Raw genomic sequence first — 17,076 nt, 5'->3', positions numbered from 1 at the left:
CATAATTAATAATCCACCATCACAGTGAACAAGCTGGTACATATAGAAAAAAAGTATTCAATATTAAAAAACCTCCTTTATAATTAGTTTTTTTTTCCCTTTGGCATAAGTTGTCCCATTTTGGTCTACGACATCGTAAGCTACTGTAAGGACGATGATTTACGTCGTGTAGTGCAATTTACTATAAGGTCGATATTGATGGCAACAGCTACCCAGGCTGGAGGATCAACATGCCTGGGTATGTCGTGTATGCCCATGGCTATGCCCCTGCCTTGTACTATGCTATGCCATCCAACTGTGGAATACCATGCCTGCATGTCAGCCACGTTCATGCTGTGTTCGAGGATGTCAGATTTCGTTTTGCATTTAACTACCCTTTATTATTATGTTATAAAGCTTTATTATTATTATTATGATGTTATATAAAGGAATAGTAACATAAGAATTTCTTGTACTTAACTTTATAATTGTCATTTTAAAAAAAAATACATTTAAATTTTGGTAGAGAAATTAGTTCATATAAAAAATTAAAGTTAAATATAAATAAGAAATATATAAATAAACTATATAAATAATTTATTTAATGTATATAGTTAAAATTTAATGTACATCTATATTATAATAATATTATTAATTTTGTTATTAATTTATCTTATCTTTTATCTTATCATATTAATTTAAATATTCTAAAATTTCATAACAATTGAAATTGCCATGTTAGTAAAAGATTTTAAAATGTATTTTTTTTAATCATTACTTTTTGATATTGTATTATGTTTTTTGTTTTTTATTTTTTTTGTTTAAAAATAGAATTTGATAATAATTTATTTTTATATAAATAATAATTTAAAATTACATAAAATTTAGATAACAAAAAATTATTTAAAAAATAATTAAACATAATATTGTATTTATCTTGTTTAATATTTTTATAAAATCTTGTTTAATATTTGTATACAATCTTGTCATAATAAATGTGTTGGTTGTTCCTCAAACTCGCCTAAACTATCCCCATGCCACCCATGCCCCCATAGCCATCTGGGATAAACTGTTATACATTTTTTGGTGCAAAATACTTGTCAGATTTGATTCGTATACGGATGCATCAGTGGAGCTTTTAATTAAATGGCAAAGGAATGCAACATGTAGCATTTTATCATTTATTTTATATTATATTATTTTATAAAGTGAATATTTTTCCTTATCTATTAAATATTAAAAAGTATTTAACTAAGAAAGAAAATGTTTTAGAATAAATAAAACAACTTATGTATTTCTCTTGATATATATTAGTCTACAAATTAATTTTGATAAAAGAATTATAAAATCAAATGAAAAAATATGATAAAATCAAATATAAAATGTGCTAATAAATGTGTTGGTTGTTCCTCAAACTTATCTAAACAAGAATAACTAAACCAACAAATTTATTAGCACAAAACAAGAATAACTAAACCAACAAATTTATTTCAAATGATAAGATCAGATAAATCTTCTAGAAGTCGGTCGAGAATAAAATAAAATTTGAGAACCAGCAGTATTCCGCGGCAACGGCTACCCAGCCAGTTATTTCGTCTGGCTGGGTATGCCTTGCCGTTTACCTCTCTCGCCATCTCCGTCCGTCTACATTCCTGCTTCCTCTAACATGACCATCCTACGTCCGTTCAGAAACCGTACTCTGACGGATGAGTTCTGGCCCGCTCTGACAGAAATGTGCCGGCATGATAAATATTTAAAACGATTAACATTTTAAATAAAATTTATATTGACAAAGTAATTGTATTTCATTATAACATTAACATCAATGTAATTGTAACATTAAAGTAATTGTATTTCATTATAAATGTTTTTTTAACATAAATTACTTTGTCAATATAGATTTTATTTAAAATGTTAATCTTTTTAAATATTTATCCTATTTTAAATGTTTGTAAGTTACTAATAATTAATTAAAATATTACATTGCAATTAGATATGGATAGATCATAAAATATTTACCTACAACATTTGTAAGAATTTTACTTCTAGTTATTATTATATAAGTAATGTCTTAAACCCACAATCCTTAACAAATAATAAGGATTATATCAACAAATAGACTGAGTTAGATATAAAATGATTTAAAAAATTTAAATATATTGAAAATGATATATTTTATTTATAATTTTCTTTATCTTATTGTTTGATTAATATATACAAAAACGAACTTATATTCTCATCTAATACTCGGTAACATCCACATCTAACGTAGATAAAAATCGTTTTTAAACTAAACATTCAAAATGTATTTTTACATTCTAATAAATTTTCATTTATGTTTTTTTATTGGTAATTTTCATTTAAGATTTTACTATATTATAGTATTCTACCATTTAATTTAAAATTATATTAGAAAAAATAAAAAAAATTATAGCGATTAATTTAGTAAATGTTAATCTAATGTACAAATTATTTATATATATTATATACATTATTTGACAATATATATATTTTATATTAGTATAATTTTAAAATATATTTATTTAAAAAAATATTACATTTATACTTATAATTTTGTTTTTTTAATCTCTAAGTCAAAGTAATTTTTATTTTATACTTATAATTATATATTTTTAATATATATATAGTTCCGCTTATAAATAGGTTGCCCAGTTAATAGATAGCTGGCGTGCATTTGTAACGTCGGGCTAAATGTCATGCTGGGCTCCTGATGGTTCCTTAAAGAACAAGAGCTCTTTGTGAGCAGGAGTCCCTGCCTTTTGGAGTTATAGTGCGGGTTGTAGTTATTAGTGACGGGTTTGATGCAACCTTCCCAAAGTTAATTCTAATAATAATTTTATTTTTTGGTGACCACAATAAAGCCAACTAAAGGTACACAATTGTCCTTAGAGTGAACAAATTCAATAATACTAATATAACTAAAACTTGATTAGTTGTATGAAGCCTCCACAACTTCGTTTATTGTATTCAAAAGAAAATAATAATTCAAATCTCTTTGCATAAGACAACAAGGTCATATACAACTAATAATAATAATAATGAACAAACATCAAATGCACTTAATTTATCAGATACATTTGATATTTATTAAACCTCAATACACTAATTTATAAATAAAATATTATAATTTTTTATTTAGCTATATCAAATTATTTAGAATTTGTCAAATTAATTGGCATTGAAAATGAAATAGGTAGAGGCCAAACATGTATAATGGAATATAATTTTTTTTTTAATAATTCTTGGTTTCTCAACAGTTTAGTTTTAACGGTATTTAGTTTTAAAACTAATAAAATATATAACACTTTTGAAGCCACCAACTATTAAAAGTCAATAATTTGGAAATCGTCTTCTGATACCCACAGGTCTGGGTTTGAGTCCTAGCAGCTTCACCTCCGAGTATCTTGACAGTTAGAAAAGCTGCATAATATGAAATAATAATAATAATAATACAAATATTGTTTAACTCAAAAAATTATTTATATATTTTAAAAATTGAAATCATCAAATCCAACCCAGGACAGAGAGTATTCCTTTCCTATTACAGACAGTAAAGAATAGTAAAGGTAAGCAAAATATGACTACAAAAAGTCCATCTTTTATTAATTTTTTATTACAATGAATGCAGAAAAACCATTATGTAAGTGTTGTTCATTAAAAGAGTGGAAATAAGCTAACAGGTGCATTCACTACAAACAGCTTGCAGTGCCTTCTTTTAAACTATTTTGGATTTTACATATGCAATGAACATCATCAATTTTGAAGAGGCAGGATACAAAAAACACAACTCAGAAGTATATTCCCGTCCAATCCAAGCCGACGTAACACGTGAAGACAACAAAAAAAAAAATAAAGATAAACAAAGCTTTGGTCAGCAGACAAGATAGTTCAAAGGTTGAGTGTGAGCCAAACGACATGTGGCAAAAGTATGTAGAAAATTTTATAAATATTCTAACAACATATTAATTGCATTTATATGAGTACCAGCGCTGCATTGCATTTAATGTTTTGGCAGCCTTCTTTTACCTATTTCCAATCTCCAAAAATCTATTTTCTCCCCAGGAAATTAGCTACTAGCCAATCACAATTAAAAATTTTGTGTAGGAAAAATGAATTAAAAAATACTTGGATTTATGACTTTAGTCTTTTGGTACCTAAAGTCTAAAATGAAATGGCAGGGGGGCAAAAGAAAACATTAGTACCCTGCCTTATAAATAAGGCAGGGACTAATAATAAAAATTCAGACTTACGACATAACATATTGAGATGTGACGCAATATATAGCTGTATCGTACCAGATTCCATGTTTGGCTTCCACGTTTACTCCCACTGGTCCGTCATTTGGAAGATGTCAAGATGGAATCATAACAAACGACAAGGAACCTTGAAAAAGGATCTCCTTCACGTGTAGTCATGTCATGTTCATAATTATGACCCGCGTGAACTACGCCACAAATGTCGTCCAGTCTGGTCCCACGCGATCAAATTTTTCATTATTATCACACTGACTTCCACCGCGGGTCATGTAAATCAAATCACTCGATCAATCCCTGTTGTACTATATTCGTTTTGGTAGTACATATAAATAATAAATAAATAATAGAATTTCTTCTCTTCAATAATAAATAAATAATAGAATAGAAAAATGAATTTATCAATTCTCAAATATTAAACATTATCTTATTTAAAAAATTTAAACATTTAAAAAATTAAACAAATTCAAAACTTCAAAAAACTAGTTGATTTCTTTTGGAACAATTATATATATACATATATGAATATATATACATATATACATATATATGTACATATACATATACATATGTATATATGTACATATACATATATACATATACATATACATATATACATATATTTATATATATAAATATATACATATATATACATATATGTATATATATACATATATATGAACATATATATACATGTATATATGTACATATACATTTATACATATACATGTATATATGTACATATATACATGTTTATGTATATATGTATATGTACATATATACACATATATACGTTGTGTACATTCTAATAAATTTTCATTGATGGTTTTTTATTGGTAATTTTCATTTAAGATTTTACTATATTATAGTATTCTACCATTTAATTTAAAATTATATTAGAAATTTTTTTAAAAATATAGCAATTAATTTAGTAAATGCTAATCTAATGTAAAATATATATATATATATATATTGCATACATTATTTGACAATATATATATTTTATATTAGTATAATTTTAAAATATATTTATTTATAAAAATATTACATTTATACTTATAATTTTATTTTTTTAATCTCTAAGTGAAAGTAATTTATCAAAAATGACTTCCACCACGGGTCATGTAAATCAAATCACTCGATCAATCCCTGTTGTACTATATTCGTTTTGGTAGTACATATAAATAATAAATAAAGAATAGAATTTCTTCTCTTCAATAATAAATAAATAATAGAATAGCAAAATGAATTTATCAATTCTCATATATTAAACATTATCTTATTTTAAAAATTTAAACATTTAAAAAATTAAACAAATTCAAAACTTCAAAAAACTAGTTGATTTTTTTTGGAACAATTATATATATACATATATGTATATATATACATATATACATATATATGTACATATACTTATACATATGTATATATGTACATATACATATATACATATATACATATACATAAACATATATACATATATGTATATATATACATATATACATATATATCAACATATATATACATGTATATATGTACATATATACATGTTTATGTATATATGTATATGTACATATATATACATGTATACATATATGTATATATATACATATGTAGACATGTATATATAAATAATCATATAATGTTAATGGGTCCTTGGTCTATGGTGAAGCTGAACGACTCACAGAGAGCTCACCAGGGATGAGGTCGAGACTGTGCCCAAGTGATTTTGACAGCATACCGCATTCTTAAATCTTCAAATGGTAGTAGCTTGTAGGTCTAAACCCTCCATCAAAAAAACAAAACTATATAATATACTTAAATAAAACCTTGGTTTTGAGTAATCTTTTTTTCATAAACTCCTCAAATTTAAAATCTTTTATTATTTTAAATTGTTTTTAGAAGTGGTCATTTATAAAAATAAGCAATGGGACATAATGCAACGAATTGTATGGTCATGGGCATACCCAGCCATGTCGAACGAACTTGCTGCATAGCCGTTGCACACATGCCATAACTGGCTGGGTAGCAGTTGCCACTAATGATTGCTCTATAGACAAAGGTTGTAAAAAATGATTGTCCTATAGATTTTCTTGTTGAGTGATACGAGTTAAATTTGTGTTGTCGAGATGTGATATGCTTTAATGAAGGTCTGTGCACTCTGAGTTTTACTCTTCATCTTCTTTGGCGCTTGAGTTCATGGCATCTTCCTCCTCATCGCACCAAGAAAAAAAGAGATGTGGTCCTTTTGGTGAATTTGAAAGGAAAGCATTCCCTGCATCTAGAAAATTGTTTGAAGCATTCATCAATCACCGCGGCCCTAACGTGAAAGAAACAGTGGCTGCAGCACTCCATAAATCTCTCAAGGACAAGGAGTGCCGGGCATTTCTTGATGATCGAGAGTTTGAAATTGGAGATCCAATTATCTCTACGATAGAAAATGCCATATTATCTTCACGAGTTCAAATAGCCATCTTCTCGCCACGATATGCGGAGTCCTCCTGGTGTTTAGATGAGCTGGTCCTCATGTTAAACACCAAGGCTCATTTTATTCCTATATTTTGTGATGTGGAGCCTTTTGAACTTCACTACCCTAACAAGGGAGCTTATGCAAACGCATTCAAAAAGCATGAAGAAAGCGGCAGATTCAGTGAAGAGAGGATTCGCCAGTGGAAAGAGGCACTGAAGTGTTGGTCACTCATCTTAGGCCGCAGACACAACACATCTCTTGAGTACGTAGGCTATTTGTTTTCCACATGGTATTTCTTTGTTTATTTCGATTGTTTGCTTTGACTGGCTATAACTCAACTGTCATTTTTACCTCTTCACCCTCTTCATATTTATATTGAAGTTAACTTGTAGACCTTGAAATTGCCAGTGATGTCCAGAGGCTGTGTACAGAGATTGCTGAGGCTGTACAGAAAGAGGTTGAAAATACAAGATGTCTGGAAGTTGCAAAACATCCGGTAGCGCTTGATCAACTAGTACAGGATTTTGAAAGACAGATTGGAGACCGAGGGAATATTGTTGGCATTTTTGCAATGGGGGCCTTCGGCAAAACAACCTTGGCCAAAGAATTCTTTAACTGTAAGAGATCCAATTACGATGCCTCGATTTTTGTGTTTGACGTAAGGGAAGCATCTTCTAAAGGTGAATTGCCATGTTTGCAAAGTCAGCTCCTCAAAGACTTGTTCAGCGAGGATCGCAAATTTCGGAGTGTAGACGAAGGAACGCCTAATCTGAGGAATCGAATGGGAAGAGCTGGAAATAGTTTCCTTATTGTTCTCGATGATGTTGATCATCCTAAGCAGCTGGATGCTCTCTTGGTCAGAAGGAAAGATGGTCTTGTCATTGTCACAACGCGCGCCGAAAGGGTGTTAGGAACTGCTGGTATTACTAACTGTTACAGATTAAAAGAGATGGATGAGGCTCACGGAAAATAGCTCTTTTGCTGGAACGCTTTCGATGTGCCGATAGGACCCCAACGGTATGAAACATTAGTTAATAGCTTCGTGGACCTATGTGGAGGATTACCTCTCTCTATACAGGTCTCTGCTGGGAATCTTTATGGCGTTGAAGACATAGCTTTTTGGCAGTCAGAATTGGAGAAATTTAGGATCACTCTGCATCTCGACGTAAAAGAGAGACTTAAATTGAGCTTCGACAGACTAGACAGAGAACAAAAACTGATTTTTATGGACATCGCATGTTTTTTTATTGGGACACTCAACAGTATAGGCGTCAGGATATGGAAGGGATCAGGATTGAACGCGGAGCACACAGTTCAAATTCTCAAAGATAAATGTCTTATTGAAACAGAATGGAAGCGTTCAGAGGAATTATTGTACGATGATCAACTGGTTTTCAAAATGCACAATCACCTTCGAGATTTAGGAAGAGAAATGGCGGATCATCATACGTCTCCAATTCGCCTGGGGCGATCCCGAGATCTTAATTCTTTTGTTGACTCGTCTCTGCCCCAGCTCGTCATATTTGAAATTATAAGATCTATCCTAATCTTGGATTTTTAAATCTTTTGTTAAGCTTATTCTCTCTTTTAAAACAATATCAAACTGAAGCAACATTTGATCTGGATCTTTATATGTAGGAAACTGATTCCCTGAAAGACATCCTCACCATTTTCTGAACTGTTATGGATTAAGGTTGACCTCGTTCGGCATGCAGGTATACGCGTGGTACCTTCCAGAATCATCTGCGGATCTTTTCGGAGATTGTGGCATGAAGATATACTGGTATATTCTTCTTCTTCTTCACCGATAATTAAATCTATTTATATTCATATTGGAGAGCGCGTTCTAGATTATTACTTAATTTTAATATTTCTCGCCAGTGTAAAATAACTGTTCATCACAAATTTATTGTAAATTTCAGGTCCCGTCCCTGTTGAAAGCGCTGCAACTCAATGCAACCCCGTTCTTATATCTTCCAAAAGAATTGAGAATGTTAAATGAATTAGGAATGTTAAATAAGTTGGAGGACCTCGTAATTGTAGGTAATCTGTCGTTAAGAACGCCATATGATAGAGCATTCTTATATGAATTGCTTACAAAACTCACTAATCTTACAAGATTGGTTTTAAGGAGTTTCGAATTGCGAGGAGAATTGACATTGAGCAGTTGCGAATACTCAGGAGGTAAGAATGTTGCAGTCGGATACATGAATAAGCTTCGAAGTGTAGAAATCGACCATGTAAGCTTGGTATCTAAAGTAATAATCAGTGGAGAGTATTGTTCAAGCCTTGAGAAATTGGTTCTTTATAACATGCCAGATTTAATGAAGTCATCCTATTTTTCTAAAAATATCCACACACACACAGATATTGCAAGCAGGGTTCTGTAATGGTAATTATCCTCATGGGGCAACCTACATTTTAGAAGAAGGGTTAATGTCATTAGTCAATGTTTTGTACCTAAAAGAGATATTATTAATTGAAGTATTAATGATCTATTCTTCTATCAAAATAGACTCATGATTAGGTCAAAATATAGGAAATGTATAGGCATGAGTCATAATGTTTTATCTTAAATAGAAATATAGATAGGAGGAAAAGTTGGTTTACTTTCAAAAGCATTCAATGAAATATTATGAACTTTTCCAATAAAACTGAAAATTGAATTAGCAACATAATATAAAACATCCATTCACAATATGCATAATGATCAAACAAAACACAAGTATAACATGTATCATTTTAAATAACAAAAAAATAACTAAAGATATTGATTGAATATGAGAAATGAATGCTTCTCAATATAAGAATCTCATTAAAAATAATTTAAAAAACTAAATTTTAGAGTCTATGCGAATGTAAGAAGAAGAAGTGTAAGTATCTGTGGTGTCTAACTAGTTGTGTAGATACGGTTATAACTACCATGGTCTGCCTGGTTATAATTTAAATGGCTAGGTATTATATATTATTGTGTAGATGGTTGAGTTGAGATATGAGTTGACTTAGATTTTTGAATTAAATGTTAAGGCAATGTGATGTAAATGAGAAAGTGCAAAGGTGCGAGTGCCTGTGTTTGAAAAAGTTGTTACAATAGTTTACAAGAAGATATCATATCTTTTTATGTCATCTTATTAGTGAGTTAGCATGAAGACAATATCTCTTTTGCCAACTTGTGCAAACCTGCATTTGGGCTTCAAGAATCCTAACATTGGTGTCTCAACCGACAAGTTCTTTCAACTGTAGTGCATTCCTTGGTTTGGTATAAAATATATAAAATTAGTTATTTATATTTTGAGTGTGGTTCTCACCTTTCTTTTTATTGATATTATATTTCCATGTAAAAATATTGTATTTACGTGTTTGTGTTTCCTTCTCCTTACCCTTACTCATTTTCATTGTCTTCAGTGCAATTTTCCTGTAATTAGATAGATTATCTTGAGTATGAATTTTTATTTTCAATTTTCATTGTCTTCAACATAATTTTATGTAATTAGATATATTATCTTGAGTATGGATTTTTTAATCATTTTTTTAAGACTTTGTCCTTGACTTAAATGAGTTTATTTTAAACGAATCTTTTAGAATAGCCTTTAAATAAATCTAAGAATTTTATTGAAAAATGCACACTTCTTGAAATAAAATACTAAAATAGAAAAAAAATTATTATATTAAGTGAGGAACCAAAGAAAAAAAACTAAAACAAGCCCTCAACCATCTAAAACTATCAATTAAATCAAAAATAAATTAATTAAATAAACTAAAATTAACAGCTCGTAATACTTAAGAAACATTTTTTCACATAAAAACCCAACTAAGTCTCACGTGAAACTACAATGCAATAGAGTTGTACACATGGCAATGATAGAATGAAGGCTTGGAATTTGATGAATGATAATAAATAAGTTAAGCTTCGCTTTAAATATTTAAAATGATATATATGAATATTTCTAAATTTTAAATTTTAAAATAGTTTAGAATGAATTAGAAATTTAATATAATTTATTATTATTAGTGATCATCATTTAATATAAGTATTAATGTATATGTTTCTATTTTTTCATATATTACTAATCCAATGTAATGTTTCTATATTGTTTGTTTGTTATACATTGATATTAATCTAGATTTTTTAAAATAAAAAGTGCAGGTGATCGTCAAAATCTAGGTCCGATAGGATTGTATGATGACGCCATTGTTCTATTCTTACATGTCGTTTCCTATAATCTTTCAAGAGTTCAAACCTTGTGTTTCAATTCAAGGAGAGTGGAGGGAAAAATAACAGGTTTTATTACATTGTCAATCATAATTAATAATCCACCATCACAGTGAACAAGCTGGTACATAGAGAAAAAAGTATTCAATATTAAAAAACCTCGTTTATAATCAGTTTTTTTCCCCCTTTGGCATAAGTTGTCCCATTTTGGTCTATGACATCGTAAGCTACTGTAAGGACGATGATTTACGTAGTGTAGTGCAATTTGCTATAAGGTCGATATTGATGGCAACAGCTACCCAGGCTGGAGGATCAACATGCATGGGTATGTCGTGTATGCCCATGGCTATGCCCCTGCCTTGTACTATGCTATGCCATCCAACTGTGGAATACCATGCCTGCATGTCAGCCACGTTCATGCTGCGTTCGAGGATGTCAGATTTCGTTTTGCATTTAACTACCCTTTATTATTATGTTATAAAGCTTTATTGTTATTATTATGATGTTATATAAAGGAATAGTAACATAAGAATTTCTTGTACTTAACTTTGTAATTGTCATTTTAAAAAAAAATACATTTAAATTTTGGTAGAGAAATTAGTTCATATAAAAAATTAAAGTTAAATATAAATAAGAAATATATAAATAAACTATATAAATAATTTATTTAATGTATATAGTTAAAATTTAATGTACATTTATATTATATTATATTATTAATTTTGTTATTAATTTATCTTATCTTTTATCTTATCATATTAATTTAAATATTCTAAAATTTCATAACAATTGAAATTGCCATGTTAGTAAAAGATTTTAAAATGTATTTTTTTTTAATCATTACTTTTTAATATTGTATTATGTTTTTTGTTTTGTATTTTTTTTGGTTAAAAATATAATTTGATTATAATTTATTTTTATATAAATAATAATTTAAAATTACATAAAATTTAGATAACAAAAAATTATTTAAAAAATAATTAAACATAATATTGTATTTATCTTGTTTAATATTTTTATAAAATCTTGTTTAATATTTGTATACAATCTTGTCATAATAAATGTGTTGGTTGTTCCTCAAACTCGCCTAAACTATCCCCATGCCACCCATGCCCCCATACCCATCTGGGAGAAACTGTTATACATTTTTTTGTGCAAAATACTTGTTAGATTTGATTCGTATACGGATGCATCAGTGGAGCTTTTAATTGAATGGCAAAGGAATGCAACATGTAGCATTTTATCATTTATTTTATATTATATTATTTTATAAAGTGAATATTTTTCCTTATCTATTAAATATTAAAAAGTATTTAACTAAGAAAGAAAACGTTTTAGAATAAATAAAACAACTTATGTATTTCTCTTGATATATATTAGTCTACAAATTAATTTTGATAAAAGAATTTTAAAATCAAATGAAAACATATTATAAAATCAAATATAAAATGTGCTAATAAATGTGTTGGTTGTTCCTCAAACTTATCTAAACAAGAATAACTAAACCAACAAATTTATTAGCACAAAACAAGAATAACTAAACCATAAAAATGTATTTTAGATGATAAGATCGGATAAATCTTCTAGAAGTCGGTCGAGAATAAAACAAAATTTGAGAACCAGTAGTATTCCGCGGCAACGGCTACCCAGCCAATTATTTCGACTGGCTGGGTATGCCTTGTCATTTACCTCTGTCGCCATCTCCGTCCGTCTACATTCCTACTTCCTCTAACATGACCATCCTACGTCCGTTCAGAAACCGTACTTTGACGGATGAGTTCTGGCCCGCTCTGACAGAAATGTGCAGGCATGATAAATATTTAAAACGATTAACATTTTAAATAAAATTTATATTGACAAAGTAATTGTATTTCATTATAACATTAACATCAATGTAATTGTAACATTAATGTAATTGTATTTCATTATAAATGTTTTTTTAACATAAATTACTTTGTCAATATAAATTTTATTTAAAATGTTAATCTTTTTAAATATTTATCCTATTTTAAATATTTGTAAGTTACTAATAATTAATTAAAATATTACATTGCAATTAGAAATGGATAGATCATAAAATATTTACCTACAACATTTGTAAGAAATTTACTTCTAGTTATTATTATATAAGTAATGTCTTAAACCCACAATCCTTAAGAAATAATAAGGATTATATCAACAAATTGACTGAGTTAGATATAAAATGATTTAAAAAATTTAAATATATTGAAAATGATATATTTTATTTATAATTTTCTTTATCTTATTGTTTGATTAATATATACAAAAACGAACTTATATTCTCATCTAATACTCGGTAACATCCACATCTAACGTAGATACAAATTGTTTTTAAACTAAACATTCAAAATGTATTTTTACATTCTAATAAATTTTCGTTTATGTTTTTTTATTGGTAATTTTCATTTAAGATTTTACTATATTATAGTATTCTACCATTTAATTTAAAATTATATTAGAAAAAATTAAAAAAATTATAGCAATTAATTTAGTAAATGTTAATCTAATGTACAAATTATTTATATATATTATATACATTATTTGACAATATATATATTTTATATTAGTATAATTTTAAAATATATTTATTTAAAAAAATATTACATTTATACTTATAATTTTGTTTTTTTAATCTCTAAGTCAAAGTAATTTTTATTTTATACTTATAATTATATATTTTTTATATATATATAGTTCTACTTATAAATAGGTTGCCCAATTAATAGATAGCTGGCGTGCATTTGTAACGACGGGCTAAATGTCATGCTGGGCTCCTGATGGTTCCTTAAAGAACAAGAGCTCTTTGCGAGTAGGAGTCCCTGCCTTTTGGAGTTATAGTGGGGGTTGTAGTTATTAGTGACGGGTTTGATGCAACCTTCCCAAAGTTAATTCTAATAATAATTTTATTTTTTTGTGACCACAATAAAGCCAACTAAAGGTACACAATTGTCCTTAGAGTGAACAAATTCAATAATACTAATATAATTAAAACTTGAATAGTTGTATGAAGCCTCCACAACTTTGTTTATTGTATTCAAAAGAAAATAATAATTCAAATCTCTTTGCATAAGACAACAAGGTCATATACAACTAATAATAATAATAATAAACAAACATTAAATGCACTTAATTTATCAGATACATTTGATATTTATTAAACCTCAATACACTAATTTATAAATAAAATATTATAATTTTTTATTTAGCTATATCAAATTATTTAGAATTTGTCAAATTAATTGGCATTGAAAATGAAATAGGTAGAGGCCAAACATGTATAATGGAATGTAATTTTTTTAAAAATAATTCTTGGTTTCTCAACGGTTTAGTTTTAACGGTATTTAGTTTTAAAACTAATAAAATATATAACACTTTTGAAGCCACCAACTATTAAAAGTCAATAATTTTGAAATCGTGTTCTGATACCCACAGGTCTGGGTTTGAGTCCCAGCAGCTTCACCTCCGAGTATCTTGACAGTTAGAAAAGTTGCATAATATGAAATAATAATAATAATAATAATAATACAAATATTGTTTAACTCAAAAAATTATTTATATATTTTAAAAATCAAAATCATCAAATCCAACCCGGGACAGAGAGTATTCCTTTCCTATTACAATCGGTAAAGAACAGTAAAGGTAAGCAAAATATGACTACAGAAAGTCCATCTTTTATTAATTTTTATTACAATGAATGCAAAAAAACCATTATGTAAGTGTTGTTCATTAAAAGAGTGGAAATAAGCTAACAGGTGCATTCGCTACAAACAGCTTGCAGTGCCTTCCTTTAAACTATTTTGGATTTTACATATGCAATGAACATCATCAATTTTGAAGAGGCAGGATACAAAAAACACAACTCAGAAGTATATTCCTGTCCAATCCAAGCCGACGTAACACGTGAAGACAACAAAAAAATAAATAAAGATAAACAAAGCTTTGGTCAGCAGACAAGATAGTTAAAAGGTTGAGTGTGAGCCAAACGACATGTGGCAAAAAGTATGTAGAAAATTTTATAAATATTCTGACAACATATTAATTGCATTTATATGAGTACCAGCACTGCATTCCAGTTAATGTTTTGGCAGCCTTTTTTTACCTATTTCCAATCTCCAAAAATCTATTTTCTCCCCAGGAAATTAGCAACTAGCCAATCACAATTAAAAATTTTGTGTAGGAAAAATGAATTAAAAAATACTTGGATTTATGACTTTAGTCTTTTGGTACCTAAAGTCTAAAATGAAATGGTAGGGGGGCAAAAGAAAACATTAGTACCCTGCCTTATAAATAAGGCAGGGACTAATAATAAAAATTCAGACTTACGACACAACTTATTGAGATGTGATGCAATATACAGCTGTATCGTACCAGATTCCATGTTTGGCTTCCACGTTTACTCCCACTGGTCCGTCATTTGGAAGATGTCAAGATGGAATCATAACAAATGACAAGGAACCTTGAAAAAGGATCTCCTTCACGTGCAGTCATGTCATGTTCATAATTATGACCCACGTGAACTACGCCACAAATGTCGTCCAGTCTGGTCCCACGCGATCGAATTTTTCATTATTATCACACCGACTTCCACCGCGGGTCATGTAAATCAAATCACTCGATCAATCCCTGTTGTACTATATTCATTTTGGTAGTACATATAAATAATAAATAAATAATAGAATTTCTTCTCTTCAATAATAAATAAATAATAGAATAGAAAAATGAATTTATCAATTCTCAAATATTAAACATTATCTTATTTAAAAAATTTAAACATTTAAAAAATTAAACAAATTCAAAACTTTAAAAAAGTAGTTGATTTCTTTTGGAAAAATTATATATATACATATATGTATATATATACATATATACATATATATGTACATATACATATATACATATATACATATACATATACATATATACATATATGTATATATATAAATATATACATATATATGAACATATATATACATATATGTATATATATACATATCTACATATATATGAACATATATATACATGTATATATGTACATATACATTTATACATATACATGTATTTATGTACATATATACATGTTTATGTATATATGTATATGTACATATATACACATATATACGTTGTGTACATTCTAATAAATTTTTGTTTATGGTTTTTTATTGGTAATTTTCATTTAAGATTTTACTATATTATAGTATTCTACCATTTAATTTAAAATTATATTAGAATTTTTTTTAAAAATATAGCAATTAATTTAGTAAATGCTAATCTAATGTACAAATTATATATATATATATATATATATATTACATACATTATTTGACAATATATATATTTTATATTAGTACAATTTTAAAATATATTTATTTATAAAAATATTACATTTATACTTATAATTTTATTTTTTTAGTCTCTAAGTCAAAGTAATTTATCAAAAATGACTTCCACCGCGGGTCATGTAAATCAAATCACTCGATCAATCCCTGTTGTACTATATTCATTTTGGTAGTACATATAAATAATAAATAAATAATAGAATTTCTTCTCTTCAATAATAAATAAATAATAGAATAGCAAAATGAATTTATCAATTCTCATATATTAAACATTATCTTATTTTAAAAATTTAAACATTTAACAAATTAAACAAATTCAAAACTTCAAAAAACTAGTTGATTTTTTTTGCAACAATTATATATATACATATATGTATATATATACATATATACATATATATATGTACATATACATATACATATTTATATATGTACATATACATATATACATATACACATATATACATATACATATACATATATACATATATATCAACATATATATACATGTATATATGTATATATATACATGTTTATGTATATATGTATATGTACATATATATACATGTATACATATATGTATATATATACATATGTAGACATGTATATATAAATAATCATATAATGTTAATGGGTCCTTGGTCTATGGTGAAGCTGAACGACTCATAGAGAGCTCACCAGGGATGAGGTCGAGACTGTGCCCAAGTGATTTTGACAGCATACCGCATTCTTAAATCTTCAAATGGTAGTAGCTTGTAGGTCTAAACCCTCCATCAAAAAAAC

This window comes from Cupressus sempervirens, chromosome 7 (assembly GCF_028749045.1).
Source record: "Cupressus sempervirens isolate cs-2001-9-10 chromosome 7, ASM2874904v1, whole genome shotgun sequence".
Lineage (NCBI taxonomy): Eukaryota > Viridiplantae > Streptophyta > Pinopsida > Cupressales > Cupressaceae > Cupressus > Cupressus sempervirens.
This window is presented reverse-complemented; position numbering follows the sequence as displayed.